The 14,399-nt window shown below is 42.2% G+C and overlaps 1 protein-coding gene across 4 annotated transcripts in view; it reads right to left on the bottom strand.

The window, feature by feature from the left end:
• GBE1 (1,4-alpha-glucan branching enzyme 1) overlaps nucleotides 1-14,399 on the bottom strand; it is a 264,165-nt gene that overhangs the window by 162,128 nt on the left and 87,638 nt on the right. The gene's annotated exons all lie outside the window — the stretch shown is intronic.

Below are 14,399 nucleotides of genomic sequence, written 5' to 3'. Positions count from 1 at the left end.
CTAGGCCACCACTGATATTTTACAGACAGCTTCCTAATCTCTGCAGGCTTTTTTGGTAAAAACTAAATTATTCAGGCTGGTCATCAATCCGGACTGTTGCCATTATAACTCAAGAGAGAAATGCTACCCAAAATTACTTACATTAAGTTAGATTTAAAGCTTATACAAGTAGGATTTACAACACTGTATATAACAATTTCATTCACAGACCTAGCACCATCAGCTACAGTGCATCAGGACATACAGTATAACCCATTATGAACCCATAAAACTAACTCATTTCAGCAATCAAAAATCTACAGTCATTTACAGCAAGCTGAACTGATTTTTTCCCCCGCCACTACATCCTACCCAAACCAGGTGTAAACTCAGTGATTCAGCTATTCAGGTGTCTCGATAGATGCTGTATTTTCTATTCAGTATGCCAGGGCAGCAAACAGCTTAGAATCCCTGAATCTCTAAACAGTAAGAGTGCTGACCCAGTACCTGGTCGGATAAAGTTCTGTGAATAGTTTTTAGAACTCCCCCATCAATGTTGAAGGCCATTTTATCAGGTCTCATTTCTGTTTTTGCGTATGCTCTTCATATAATAAATTATTACATATATTCCTTTTCCCATGGCATATAGCATAAAAAAAGAGTAACAAATATCCCATTTATATATCAGGACTTACTTTTTACTAGCATTGACCCCATTGCTGCAACAAGATCTCTGCAGTTCAGCGTTATACCTACAGCAATACTCTGGCCAGATTGGAGTCTTAGGGAGTGCAATAAAAATGAATTTAACAAACATTATACAGCCTTTCAACCACTGATTTTAATGATTTATTTAAAAGTTTAAGAAGCAAGGATCTGAACACTGATTAATAAACTAATGTATGTGCACAACAGAGCATGGGATGAGTCTTGATAAGAAAACATCCAACCATCCATCCTCAATCTCACCATACAGAAAAACAAATTGCATATTAAGAGTTATTAAAACACCTACCGTATATAGGCTTTAAAAGGAAGTTCACACATTTTAGACTAAGGAAGAGCATAAACACAGATTAGCATTCTTCTGATATTTCCCGCTTATACAGACAGCAGCATGCCACTAAATCCGTGATCAGAGATGCCTTTCCAAACAATCTCTCACTGCATGGGGAGGGGATTTCCACTCAGTACTTGAAGGTGCAGTTGATCATGGCATGAAGAGATTTTTTCCCCCTTAATTAACTGTGCAGGGGTTTAATTCCTAAACTACAATTAAGCATTAAAGGTATGGAGTGTGATCCCACTATTCTGGGATACATGGCTAATCCTTTCCTGCCCTGGCTAATGAAGTCATACATAAGGGTTATTCAACTCTGGAAGCCCCAGGGGCCCACAATGATACTCTGAGCATACACAGAGGGACACAACTTACATGTGGTTGCACATACAGTACATGCAAATATATAGGCAAATATTTACAAATAGCTCCTTTTACATTGGTGTGGCCAGACAGCCTGCCTCCATATCATCCATCTTATTTGCCTCTCTGAAGCACAGGGCAGAGAAGGAGCAATAATATCAGCATAGTCTATGCTGGCTCATCTGATCCTGAGAAGCTGAAACACAGATATGTGGATAGAGAGCAGTTAAGTCAATAAGCTGGCCTCGAGGCTGCGGCTGGCACCTATGTTGATTCGAACACACAGTCCCAGGAAGAGGAATTTCCCACTGAGAAAACAATGTCCAGTACTTCAAAATTTAATCATCTCAAATCTCTCTTACAAGTGTAAATTAAGTTCACAACTCCCTTGTAAGAACTGGTCTCACAGCAGACAGACCAGCATCAATTAGCATGACAGATAAGAAAGAGAAAATACGTGACCCCATGATTATAAAAGTTGGGCCCAGCACACACTCACTTTGAGTGTCATTCTACCCTCTACCTGCTGGTCAGGTTAGGTGTTTGACCTCCCGAGGTTCTATGGGGACGCCCACCTCGTATTTTCGTCTTTCCTAGGAATTGAGGGACCGGCCCTGGCCGACATGCTGGAGTCGAGAGGCACAGAAGGGGGTAAAAATGGTACCTGGATGTGGTCCTCTGTCTTAAGTGTACACATAGAAAGAGTAAGCTGTTACTTGGTACCATTATTTCTATTTTTCTATCTTTATCTTCTTTGTAACCATTTTTAAGACCTATATTTTGCTAATAGTTAAGAAATAGAGCAATAGCCATTGTAACCATATGATTTATAAGCTTCCTCAAATAAACCTGTAACTGTTTAAGTTTTAACCTGCCTCCTTCAGTTGCTGTAACAGAACCAAGCACAATTTAAAAGAACTTCAGCCGGTCTAAAGGGACAGTTATAGGAAGAGCTTGGGCGTTTGGATCTGTGTCACTCCCAGGTGACAGGACCCACTGGGGCATCTTTCAGTCTTTCCTCAAGGCTGCCCGCTGCGAAGGAATTATGAAATTCTAGCAGCTGAAATCTAAGATGTAATAAGCTCTTCCTATATAACGGGGCGTCTGTTGGCCTGCTGGCCACCCTCTGCGATGGGACCCCGGTCCTAGCAGTAAAGGCACGGACGTTAAACCTTTTCTCGGAAACATACACACACACACACTGCCCTGACCGTCGGCTGACAATTGGCAGGCATGAATACAAAGATTAAGCCTTAAACTGCGGTGCCAGACCCGAATGTGGCCAGTGTGAGCCTGTCAGCACCTCTCAGGCTCTGCCCACAAGGCTAAGCAGCCAGCATTTCTCATAATGCCCTGGTGCTCTAAGCACCTCCTCCCTGAGAGCTAGAAATGCTGACACCCTGTACCCCTCTGTTCCAGCCAGCCCATCTGCTTGCGTCTTCAATGCTCACACTGCCTGGGAGACCTTGCCATTGTGGAGCGTGTTCCCAGTGGAGGCCATGTTCAAAGGATCCCACCTGCGGGCCACCAGTTGAGCCCTGTGTAAACCCAAACTGCACCATGGGGTTGCAAATAAATGGGCCACAGGCCACATGTGGCCCATGGGCTGCCTTTTAAATAGCCCTGCCATACACAATCCACTTGTATATATGGAATGGAACATTTTAGTTATTGCTTTAGTAGCAGCTGCAGAAGGACAGTGTACACTTGGTCACCTGACTTCCAAATAGCACTATTTTTTGGAATGGGTAGGAAGCAGCAGAAAATGACAATGTTCTAACTACATGGGTTCCTCCCCTTTCCCCTCCCCCCCCCCATATTTGAGAGATCCAAAGAGAGTAGATTTTAAAATGGAGATTTGCTCGGAGGTTCAAGCAGCCAGCAAGGTGCTCCACAGAGAACACAAACAGGGAATGCCTAAGGGACAGCTACTGTTTGGATTTCAAGTCTCATGGTTTAACAGGTCAGCCTTTAGCAACTGTGTTAAGATACAAAAGAGCACTGGGGTATTGTGGGTGGGTGGTTGAAGTCTAGCATTCCCTGTGTGCTTTTGCGAAATCCAATGCATTATTTCATTTTTCTTTAAAAAAAAAATTGTTAATGGCAATGACGACTCACAATAGAGATAATGTGAATTATTTTTATTATGAAACTATAAAAATAAAGTTTTAATGAAACTAGGGGGAAAGTAATATGCTGGAAATACATGTAACTAATCAATCAACAAAATAACCAACTACAGGCAGTCCCCGACTTACGTGGATCCGACTTACATCGGATCCCTAGATACGAACGGGGTGAGGCAACTCCCGCACATGCGCAGCAGCATTCCCGGGGCTCGCTCACCTGGGTCCTAGGATCCTCCTCCTCCTCGGGCCGGCTCCGACTGGGGTCCCGCAGAGCTGCCGGGCAGAGGAAAAGTGCCTCCCCACGCCCGCTGCCCCCCCACCCCCCTGCCAGCAACAGGCTGCCCCCTCCCCTGAGCAACAGGCTGCCGAACAGACAAAAGCAGCCTCTCTGCCCCTCCTCCCCTCTATACATGCCGGGCTCCTGGAGCGCAGCAGCGTCCCCGGGGCTCGCTCACCTGGGTCCTAGAATCCACCTTCTCCTCCTCTTCGGCCGGTTCCAACTGGCCTCTGCCTGCAGCAGCTGGCCACAGGGACAGGGATCCCGCAGAGCTGCCGGGCAGAGGAAAAGTGCCTCCCCACGCCCACTGCCCCCCCCCCCCGCGGCCTCGCATCCTGCACGCCTCCCCCCTCCCCCCTGCCAGCAACAGGCTGCCCCCTCCCCTGAGCAACAGGCTGCCGAACAGCAGCCTCTCTGCCCCTCCTCCCCCTATACATGCTGGGCTCCCTGGGCAAACAAAGACTCCACCAAAACAAACAAAGTGCTGGCCTCATTGTGTTAGCAAAAAAAGGACCCTCCTCCTAGAACCCTGGGTGGTGTGTGGAAATAAAGCTATTAGCTCAAAGCACGGTGCAGAGCTGTTTGGTATTTGATGAGTTACTCCTTTAGTCCTGAGTTTGTCACAGGGACAGAAATAGATGTGAAATCTTCTGAACAGGGGAACAGACAGCAAAACAAACAGAGGGGAGTTAACCTTTCCCTATGCTATCCAAAACTAAAAAAAATGTTTGGCTAGAATTTCCCCTACAATATGTACCAGTTCCGACTTACATACAAATTCAACTTAAGAACAAACCTACAGTCCCTATCTTGTACGTAACCCGGGGACTGCCTGTATACACAAAACTTTAATGAATGCAGCACTGTAAACAGACCTCAAAAAGTACAACAGTAACAACAATTTGAGGGTGGTAATGTATAAAGTTACAGGTAAGTATATGCCTTACCTCTGGGCTGTTCTAGTCCTCAGTCGGAATGTCATGTCACAGCTCAGAATTGTCAAGAATGAAAAGACCTGGACTTCCAGATTGAAGTGTTCTCAATGCTCAGAGATTCAATCTGATAAATGAATGGGAACCAATGGAAGTACTGCTGAGCAGATGTAGCAGTTCACGGTTGCTGTTTGTCACAGCATTGTCCAAGAGCTGAAGGACATGAGTGGACCCCAAGTTATGAGACTAGGGACTGCTGGCATAGCTGCAGCACGTTTTGCAGAAAATTCTTCTGGTTCAGGATAGCATCCATGAACTGCCTCTGCATCGGTCTTTTTTCCCCATGCTCCCTTTCACCATGGTGATATTGTCCTTAGCCATACCCAGGGTCATCTTAGCAACTGTGATACTACCCTGGGCCACTGCCATGCTCTCCTGGAAGAGCTACATTCCTTAGGCTGGCTGAGAAGTGGTGATAGACAATTTCACTGTCTTTCTTTCTCCTCCTTCCCCCTCTCTCCCCACCTCCTCACCCCTTCCCTTATTTATTCTTGGATCCACACTTTTAATACTCCAGTCATCTAAAGAAGTGGGTTATGCCCACAAAAGCTCATGATACATCTACATGTGTTGTTAGTCTTTAAGGTGCTACTAGACTATTCCTTGTTTTTTACTTTTGCTTTAATTCAACCATTAGCTCTGCAAGCATGAAGATGCAAGTCTTCCTTTTTTTTCTGGTTGGAAGTGGAGAGAGTGCCTTCCCTTCACTGTCTTGCTTCAGATGCTATGGCAACAAGAGTTGGGGAAAGGGAGTGAAGGTTCCTTGTTCAGATCCAAGACAAACCATGATTACTTTTTTCCTAAGGATGCATGTGTGACCTTATCTCCACGAGAGAGACTTTCTATTCTTGGCAGGCGGAAGGAGAGGAGGGAAACTCTCAGATGTGATTAACAGTCGGTGTATACATAGGGTACTGGGTGGATTTGGATTTCAGTCTACTGTATTTGCTTCCACACTAGTAGGGATTGGGTGACTGGAACTCTATGTCACCAGTTATAAAGAAAGAGTGAGGAGTGTCCGGGAGGATCTGGAAAATTATTCCCTCCACATTCCTGTTAGGCTGATTCTCAGTAATATTAGGATGAGGCAGTTGATGAGGCAGAGAATGGTTTTATTCAGCTCAACAGGCAAAGAGCAGACTAGCAAAATACACTGTGAAGTTATTTGCCAGATGCACTGCAGTATTGAAAGGGGCACGCAATCTATATCTGGGGTCATGGGAATCTGTCTGTTCCCTATGATATGTGAAACAATATTGATCAATTTCTCAAACTTAAATTCTATCTCCCCTAGATGTGGAGTAAGTGCAGCAAAAAACCAAACAGGGTCCTACAGTGATTGCCATCTGGAACGCATGGTACTTCAGTATTTTTACCTTGGGGGGCGGGGGGAGCAGTACTGGGGGGGAAAGCAATACTGTTGTGCCTTGACTGGGGAAGCAATGTGCATCTCATGCAAATTATGAAAACTTATCACATTTTGTTTCCTGTTAGCAAGGCCTCACTAAACAGGCATTTTTTTCTTCACAAATTACAGCTTTGTGTATTCAAATCTGCCTCAGGACAGAGTACAGATTGTAACTGTGTCATGCTTGAGGGAACCATTTTGTAACAGCCAAGATCCAGGAAAAGAAGAAAGAGGCAGTTGCTACTAGCTCATCTCCACCAAACAACAATAGCAGTAATTTGCAAACATAGGTGAAGTTCCCGCCAGTGGATCTGACTCTAGTCCAGGCCTGGGTTTCCAGATGGGAATCTAGTTCAGCCAGGGTAGGACTGGGGGCTCACCTTCCAGCTGGCTGTCATTAGTGCTCATTGTACAAAACAGTTATGGCTCACTGAAGGCTCCAGAATTCCTGTTCTCATACCCAGATGGGTCAAGATCATCTTCTTCAGTGTGAGAATAACTGAAAGCAACAGGTGCTGAACAGGCCTGGGACAGATCATACCATAATTGCATAGAATCCTATCTAGTTCATCAAAAAAATGGTCACATATCCCCTGCCAGATTAGATCTTTTCAGCCTCCTTTTCAATAAACAGTAAGCAATTGAGGAAGCATATCTGGCACTGGTCAGCGTCCAAGCAGCAAACCCATCATACTTCTACTTTGCAATGTCCGCAAAAATGACTTTATTCCAAGGTGGAGCCACAAGAGTGTTAAAACAATGTCTTCCCAGATAGCAATAAGATCCAGGGTCTCATCACAACATCAGATGCTTTGTGGGCCTCCAGGATCACAATCGCATATTGTGATTATATTACCAGAATAAGGATACATTGGGATGTAGCAGCAGAATAGGCAAAATCTGGTTCTGTGTCTATTTTTTAAAGGGGGAGAGCACCATCCTGAAAAACTGATAGCAGGGCAGAGAGGGTGGATAAGTAAACAGATAGGTCAGCATTGTGGAACAGCCACTGGAAGCAAGACAGATTTGTTGCACAGCAATTTTGCATACAGGAACAAAAAAAAACAAATACAATTCAAAGCAAGCACAGTCCACTATGCATCACCTTTATGCAAGTATTTTCAAAGTGAATTAACTTGATTTGATATGGTTTAAAAATAAAACTGTAGACAAGCCCTAAATGCACTCTTCACTAGGAGATGACTTCAGTTTGTAAATAGACAGCATGTAATTCGTAAGAGAGCTCAGCCTGAATTGTATTATTAATAAGTCCCTAAGGGACAGAAGTATATAAACTTCTATCAGGGTATTTTTGTTATGGTTTGTGTTTTATTACCCACTTTCATCCGTGTTTAATAATAAAAAGACTGCTAGAAAACTTAAAGCACTACTACTAAAACAAGCAATATTTATCTTGAATGAAAATTTTCTGTTCTAGATTAGTCATTATCCATCTCTCAATCTTCCTAGTCTGACTTAAAAGTTACTAAAAAAAGTACAAGCAGATTGACCTTCTCACTATTTCAAAGCTCAGCATTTTAAATCTTCATTTAAAATTAATACAGAGAAAATCTTCAGGTTGATTACATTCCCTCATGATATTACAAAGCCACACCAGAAAATCCTAACAGGACAATATTCATTCAACACAATACTATTCTCCAGCTCCGTTATCATGATACTCATCAACAATATTCATTCTAACACTATAAATCCTACAAAATCTCAGCTTCAGTGCATGCAAAGAACTGAAATGTGACACTCCAGACGACATATTCCAACCTTCCCACACTACATATAAATGTGTAAAAATAATCATAATCATAACCATAACATCTTCCTAAATTTGAATATATGTAGTTTTACAAAATGTACAGAGGAGCCAGCCATTATAATCAATCACACAGACAACTGTGGACATATTTATTGTTAGGGTGAACACTACTACCACACCACAATCAAGAGCCAAAAGAGCAAAGGACACAGCTACATCCTATTATGCAAGAGTGAATTCCATGACTCTTTAATGTAGTTGGACACCTGCTTCTAATCCATTTCAGATGAACTGGGCTTCTCAGGCTAAAGGAAACGGGCCATTTGATTTTGATGTAGACATTCAGGCTTAGAATACCACTTACCTCCCCTGGTTTTGCAAACTCCCCCATTTGTGAGCAGTCTGGTCCCAAGGGGTCCAGAACAGGGAGGTTCAATATCTAGATGGTTAGCTCCCTTCAGGGTCAGAACCTCATCTTCCCAAATTATATCAAGGGATCACAACGTTTTCTTTAACTCCGTCAAGCAAAAATGAAACAAGTGTACAGTTGCCAGGTGTCTGGTATCGAACTAGACAGTCCAGTATTGAATTGGACAGTCCAGCATGTTAGCTTCCTGTCTGGTAAAATAATTCAGAAAATACCGGACACCTAAAATGTCCGGTATTTTCTGATTTTTTCCCAGCCAGGAGGCGAAAATCCCGGGTGCTTAGCATGTTCCACAGGGGAGCTGTCTGGCCCAGCACAGGGAGGCAAGATGGCAAGTGGCCACTGGCAGCCTGTTAGGGCCAAAAAGCCTCTCAAAAGCATTTCTTAAAGGGTCCACGTTGTTTGGGGGGGTTGTTTTATTTATTTATTTGTTTTATTGCTTAACTCTCGGGGTCCTTTTTTTTTTTTTTTGCTCAAAACTTTGGTCTCTCATTCCCCTGCCCTCCTCTCCCCAAACAGAATTTTTTCCCCAGTGTTTTTTTTTTGGGGGGGTGGTGGTGGTAAGAGGGTGTTTCGTATTTTTGGTTAAACCATCTGGCAACTCTAAACAAATGAGTGTTGCAGTCAACCATGGATGAGGATACCACAAATAAGATCATACTGATTATAGACATGTGAGTATATATTAATAGTTTCAAATAAAGATTTATTTATTTTTAACATGAATATGTATCAGCATTCCTCACCAATTCTCTACTTGCCCTCAATCTACTTGTCATTTATTGAAGATATTAGCAGCTATATAATTAGGCCTCAACAGGAAAAGGTAAGTGTGCTCCATGGTGTTGAAGATAACAAAGTTATGAAGCTCTTTCAACTTTAAGTAGTAATTACAAGCAGAAACTATATTTAAGATTTGTATACTATAAAAATATTCAGTTATATTATTTAAACTCATACATTATCAAGATATAGCTGTATCTTGATTTCTATACAGCTATTTCTCCCCTTCTCTTCCTCCCTTTAAAAAAGTTTATTCACAACCCAATACTTCTAAATTAACTTATAATCTATAACCCATTATAACCCAAGTAATTTCAACTATTTTTGTTTTAAATGGGAATAAGTTTTATGATAGATATAGTCATGAAAGATATAATCCATGAAATAGTCATGAAAGATATAATCCATGAAGAAAACATATTCAGCATTTACAGTCTATCAGCTGATATGTCTGGCTTTTTTCAAAAGCTCAGAACCTGCTGTGAAAATTGAACTTTTTTTAAAACAAAGTTTTATTGGCAGTTAACATCAAAGCAGTTTGAGAGAGGAACATATTAAAAGTTCAATCCTTATTGACATGTGAACTTTAAAAAAAATATCTAAATAAGTTGAGATATCAGAGAGAAAACAAAGCTATTTCTGACTGGATAATCTGCTACTTCTAAACTCAGAGTCACATGCTACGTTTCTAAGTGAGAATAAGCAATGTTACATGGAAGAGAGGAAAACTCAAGGAAAAAGATTAAAAAGGAGATTTCCAAATAATAAATGCACTCTTGGAAGTTAGTGCTTGTTGTTTTTCTAATTTGTCCTGGTATTTTCCCCTCTAATCTTCTTATTTGTTTTTTTGCAGTCCTGACTGGATATAGTTAAAATCCCAAATTCCACCTAAAATACATTCTCAAATGTCTCAGTGACTGAAATCTTAGTTCTATCTCGGAAACCTGAACACATTTCTGTTGGCAGATTGTTGTCTCTATCCATAGGTGCATTTTTAAACAGAAAACAGTATGGAACTCCCAGACACATCAGTTTCCTAATATTTTTAATAGGAAAAAAGTTGTGTAAATACATTCTGATTAGATTTTGAGTTAAAGACTTATGACTATAGCACATTTTCCTTATTTCTGTATTTAAATTAATGCTTTGGGTGGCTTATAGTTGGTGGTCACCAACAGTCTATGGCCTCTTGAAGAAAAAGCCAAGCCTGACAGTACTAAACAGCTTCCCAACTTAGGGAACAATGGTTTACTTTTGTTGCCTCTGGAAAATATTCAGCAAAACAGGATAATGCTGAAATTAAATTGTTACATTAAAAAAAGTAATAAACATTTACCATACACTTGGCATCAGTCCCAGACTGAATGTAGCCTACAGTGGTCCAATTGAAAAAAAGCTTCATTTAGAGAGATGTTACTTGTTCCCATATTATTCTCTATTTGAAAAGTGTAGGCAATATCACTCAACTTGTTGAATCTTACACACACACACACACACACACACACACACACACACACACTTGTGACCATCATATATTATTCATAGAGTTGCTGAGCAAGTGCAACTTCAACTGACTTCAAGAAGAATTCTTAACAAAAATAAAAGATATATACATAAGTAGAGTATATTCTACAGTCCTATATTCCTTATATAAACTCTAACAGCATTCTGTGACATCTATGGGAATAACCACCATTCATAGTTACAGAAAGTCACATTGGATGATCATAGGTTCCACTGTGCTCCCTGTACATACATAAAAGCAAATAAGTTTTAACAACTATGTTAGGTTTCTCTTTCACTGTCTTGAGGGGATTGCGACAGAACACGGACAGGAGTATGTCCTGGTTCACATGGAAGGAGGAAACAATCATCAGCAGTAAGCCCATGTGGGGATACAGCTGGACCTTGCCTAGTGTACAGAGACTCTGAGGTCAGAACCCTGATCTCTAAGACTCACCTCACCAAAGGCACTACCACCAGGAATACAACTTTCCAAGACAAGGAGAGGGAGCAGGGGCCAAACATTTTGAAGGGCAGGCCAATGAGCTGAGAGAGGAGCAGGTTGAGGTCCCACAATTGAACAAGGTATCATACTTGCAGATAGAGCCACTCAAGGCCCCACAGGAATCTCACTGTCATGTCATGTGAGAACAGTCCATCCCTAGATCAACTCATGAAAAGTAGAGATAGCCTCAAGATGCACTGTGCTTGAGGAATGCACCAGATCTTGGTTCTTTAGCTGTAGCAGGTTATCTAGAATAGAATGCACAGGGAAGCATTTGGGAAAGATACCAAGCCACAACACACAGGAGGAGACATTTTGCCCACTTCCGTAGGTAAGACAGCCTGGTGGATGGCTTTCTGCTTCCTAGCAGGACCTAATGAACCTCTTCCAAGAAGGTGCACTCTTCCATGCTCAACCACAGAGCATCCACTTAGAGAGGTAGAGAGGTACAGGGAAGCAAGACTGGGATGCAGAAGTACCCATGGGCCTTTGATAATAGGTCCAGATAGTTGGGAAGGGGCTAGGGAGGGTGTACATGAGCATGCCAAATCAATGCTGCCACAGCCACTTTGAGGCAATAATGATAACCTGAGCTTTGTCCTTCTTGATCCGTACTAGGATTTGGCCAATGAGAGGGATAGGTGCGAATGAGCACAGCAGATAAAGGCATCAGAGAAGGAAGCCCTGCCCAGTCACCATCAGTGCAAAACAGCTCCTATAGGAAAACTCCATCTCTGGAAGATTATATAGGCCACCTCCATGATGAGAAGACAAGTCCCTGCTAAGGTGATCTGCGAGGGAATTGCCAACCCCAGGAGGCGACCCACCTCCAGGTGGATACTGTGACTAAGGCAGAAGTCTCAGAGCACACTCCTCCCTGCCTCTTAATGTGGAACACTGAGGTCTTGTTATCTGTGAGGGCTCACATCAACTTGCCCAATGTGTGGTAGGAACACCCCACAGGCCAGACAAACCACTCTGAGTTCCCTTAACGTTTATATGCAACGTCACCTGTGAGAGGGTCCACAACCCTTGAGTTCAGAGATGGCTGAGGTGTGCGCCCTAGTTGTGATTCAAGAAGTCCAACACCACCAACTTAAGGGAGTTAGGGGTGGGAGAAAGAGGACTCCTTCCAGGGTATTCTCTGAGATAAGTACTAGCAAAGGGATTGTGACCACTCTGTCCAGGTGACCCTGGGATTGGGAGTAAGATGGTGGCAGCCATTGCTGGAGCAGCCACACGTGGAGTCTGGTGCGGTGGATCACATATATATATGCTGCCATGTGTCTTGACAGAAGCAGGCAAGCCTTATCTGTGGTCAACTTTATCATGAGGCTCGCCATGTCTTGGAATCTGTCCTGGGACAAGAATGCTTTTGTACAGGTCAAGTCTAAAACTGCTCTGATGAACTCTACCCCTTCAACTGCTACTAACATGGATGTTTTGTCACCGACCTGAAGCCCCAACGAATAGTGGGGATGTAGAAGCACTACTGTGTCACACTGGATCTGTGTTAGGCAGCTGCCTTTGGCCTGCCAGTTATTGAGGTATGGGTAAATCTGGACAATTCTGTGCCCGAGGTAGGTTGCCATCACCATCGTGCACTTGGTAAAAACCATGGGTGCCGAGATCAGGCCAAAGAGGAGGGCCGTAGAAGGTGGGAACCGCTATAACAGGGGTGGCCAACCCGAAGCTCGAGCCAGGTGAGGCTTTTTTGTTAAAGAAATGTGGCTCTTGTTCTGAGCCACGTGCCCGCACAGCTCACAGCTAGCTGCTCTGCGGACGCACCCCAACGCAATTTGTGTACCTTTTTCCGAAAGTTTTGTTGGAAGAGGCTTTTCTGAAATTTGGCAGTCGACACTGAGCCAAATTTCAGAAAAGGCTTCTCTTTCAGAAGAGTCCTTCTTTCTCATGGGAGGAGGAAGATAGTGCTTCCGAAAGAGCACGTCTGCTCATCCGCAAAAAAAAAAAAAAAAAAAAAAAAAAAAGCAAGCAAGCAAGCAAGCAAAGCAGAAGAGCAGGACGCATCCCCTGGATGAAAAAAACCCCATAGTGTAGACAGCCTCAGGTTCCCAGATCTACCTCTGGGAACACTATCTGGGAAAGTCTCACAACACTATCAGGCGTCTCTTAGAATGCCTTGCTACTCTCTGAAACACTGGTTCCCCAATCTCTCCCTGAACTCTTCTAGACTTCGATAGAAAACTGCCATCTGATCATATAGGCCTGAGATCCTATTGTAATATTTGGCTTTGTCTACCCTCCAAATTTCTACATCTTCTTTAAAATCTCTACTTTCCAGCTTGTAATCATGCTTATAATTGCTATACCCTTTGTTTTGTTATTGCTTGTCTCCTTTACTGTAGATTTGGCCTCCTTTATTCTTCATAATCCTCATTCTACAATGCAATGCTATTTTGTGGTTTTCCCTTTTTATTCTTCCACCCTCCTCTTTAGCCTTATGTTAGTTTACTTTATAGGTATGAAGAATGTTTTTTTTTTTTTTTACAAGAAGTCTAGTGTACTCTTACATCAAAATATTTACGATAATTTCCTAAAATATTTTCTATATACACCTGGATAAAAATCAATCTTTAGCCCAACTCGTGAAAAATTATGTTTCCTCTTCTAAAGTGACATGTGGAACCATCAGGACAAAAAATGTTGGTACAATTCCATAGGATAGTCCAGAAGTTACAATAATTGTCAAGTATTCCAAGTATTGGTGATTAACATAGTTGTACATTGTCTATCATAGTCTTAAGCCTCAGGGAGCCATGTATGACATTGAAAATAAAATATGATCTGAAACAGCATACTACTTTACTTACTGGATGATAGAAGTAAAGTGAAACAACCAGCTCTAACATTACTGCAGCCCCACAAATAGCTTCCTGAAGCAAAAGAGTATGAGCAAGAAATTCATGTTCCAGTTGAGCACTAACAGTTAAGGGAATTGTATCAAAAATAAGCTAGAACATTTTTTTAAAAAGATAAGTTGTAGGTCATCCTTATTTTTCTATTGAATTAAATATATACTCACAATTTATCATCTTCAGTTTCTGAAATCTTCATAACCACACATTTGTCTATCCCTACATCCCCTCCACAAATTTAGATCATATTGGATTTCAAAAATCCAAACACAAAACTCACACGTTATATTACTCATTCAGGACAGTTTGTACAGATAAACACA

Source organism: Pelodiscus sinensis, chromosome 1 (assembly GCF_049634645.1).
Source record: "Pelodiscus sinensis isolate JC-2024 chromosome 1, ASM4963464v1, whole genome shotgun sequence".
NCBI classification, from domain to species: Eukaryota; Metazoa; Chordata; order Testudines; family Trionychidae; genus Pelodiscus; species Pelodiscus sinensis.
Note: the sequence above shows the minus strand (reverse complement) of the source record. Positions and strands in the feature narration are given on the sequence as shown.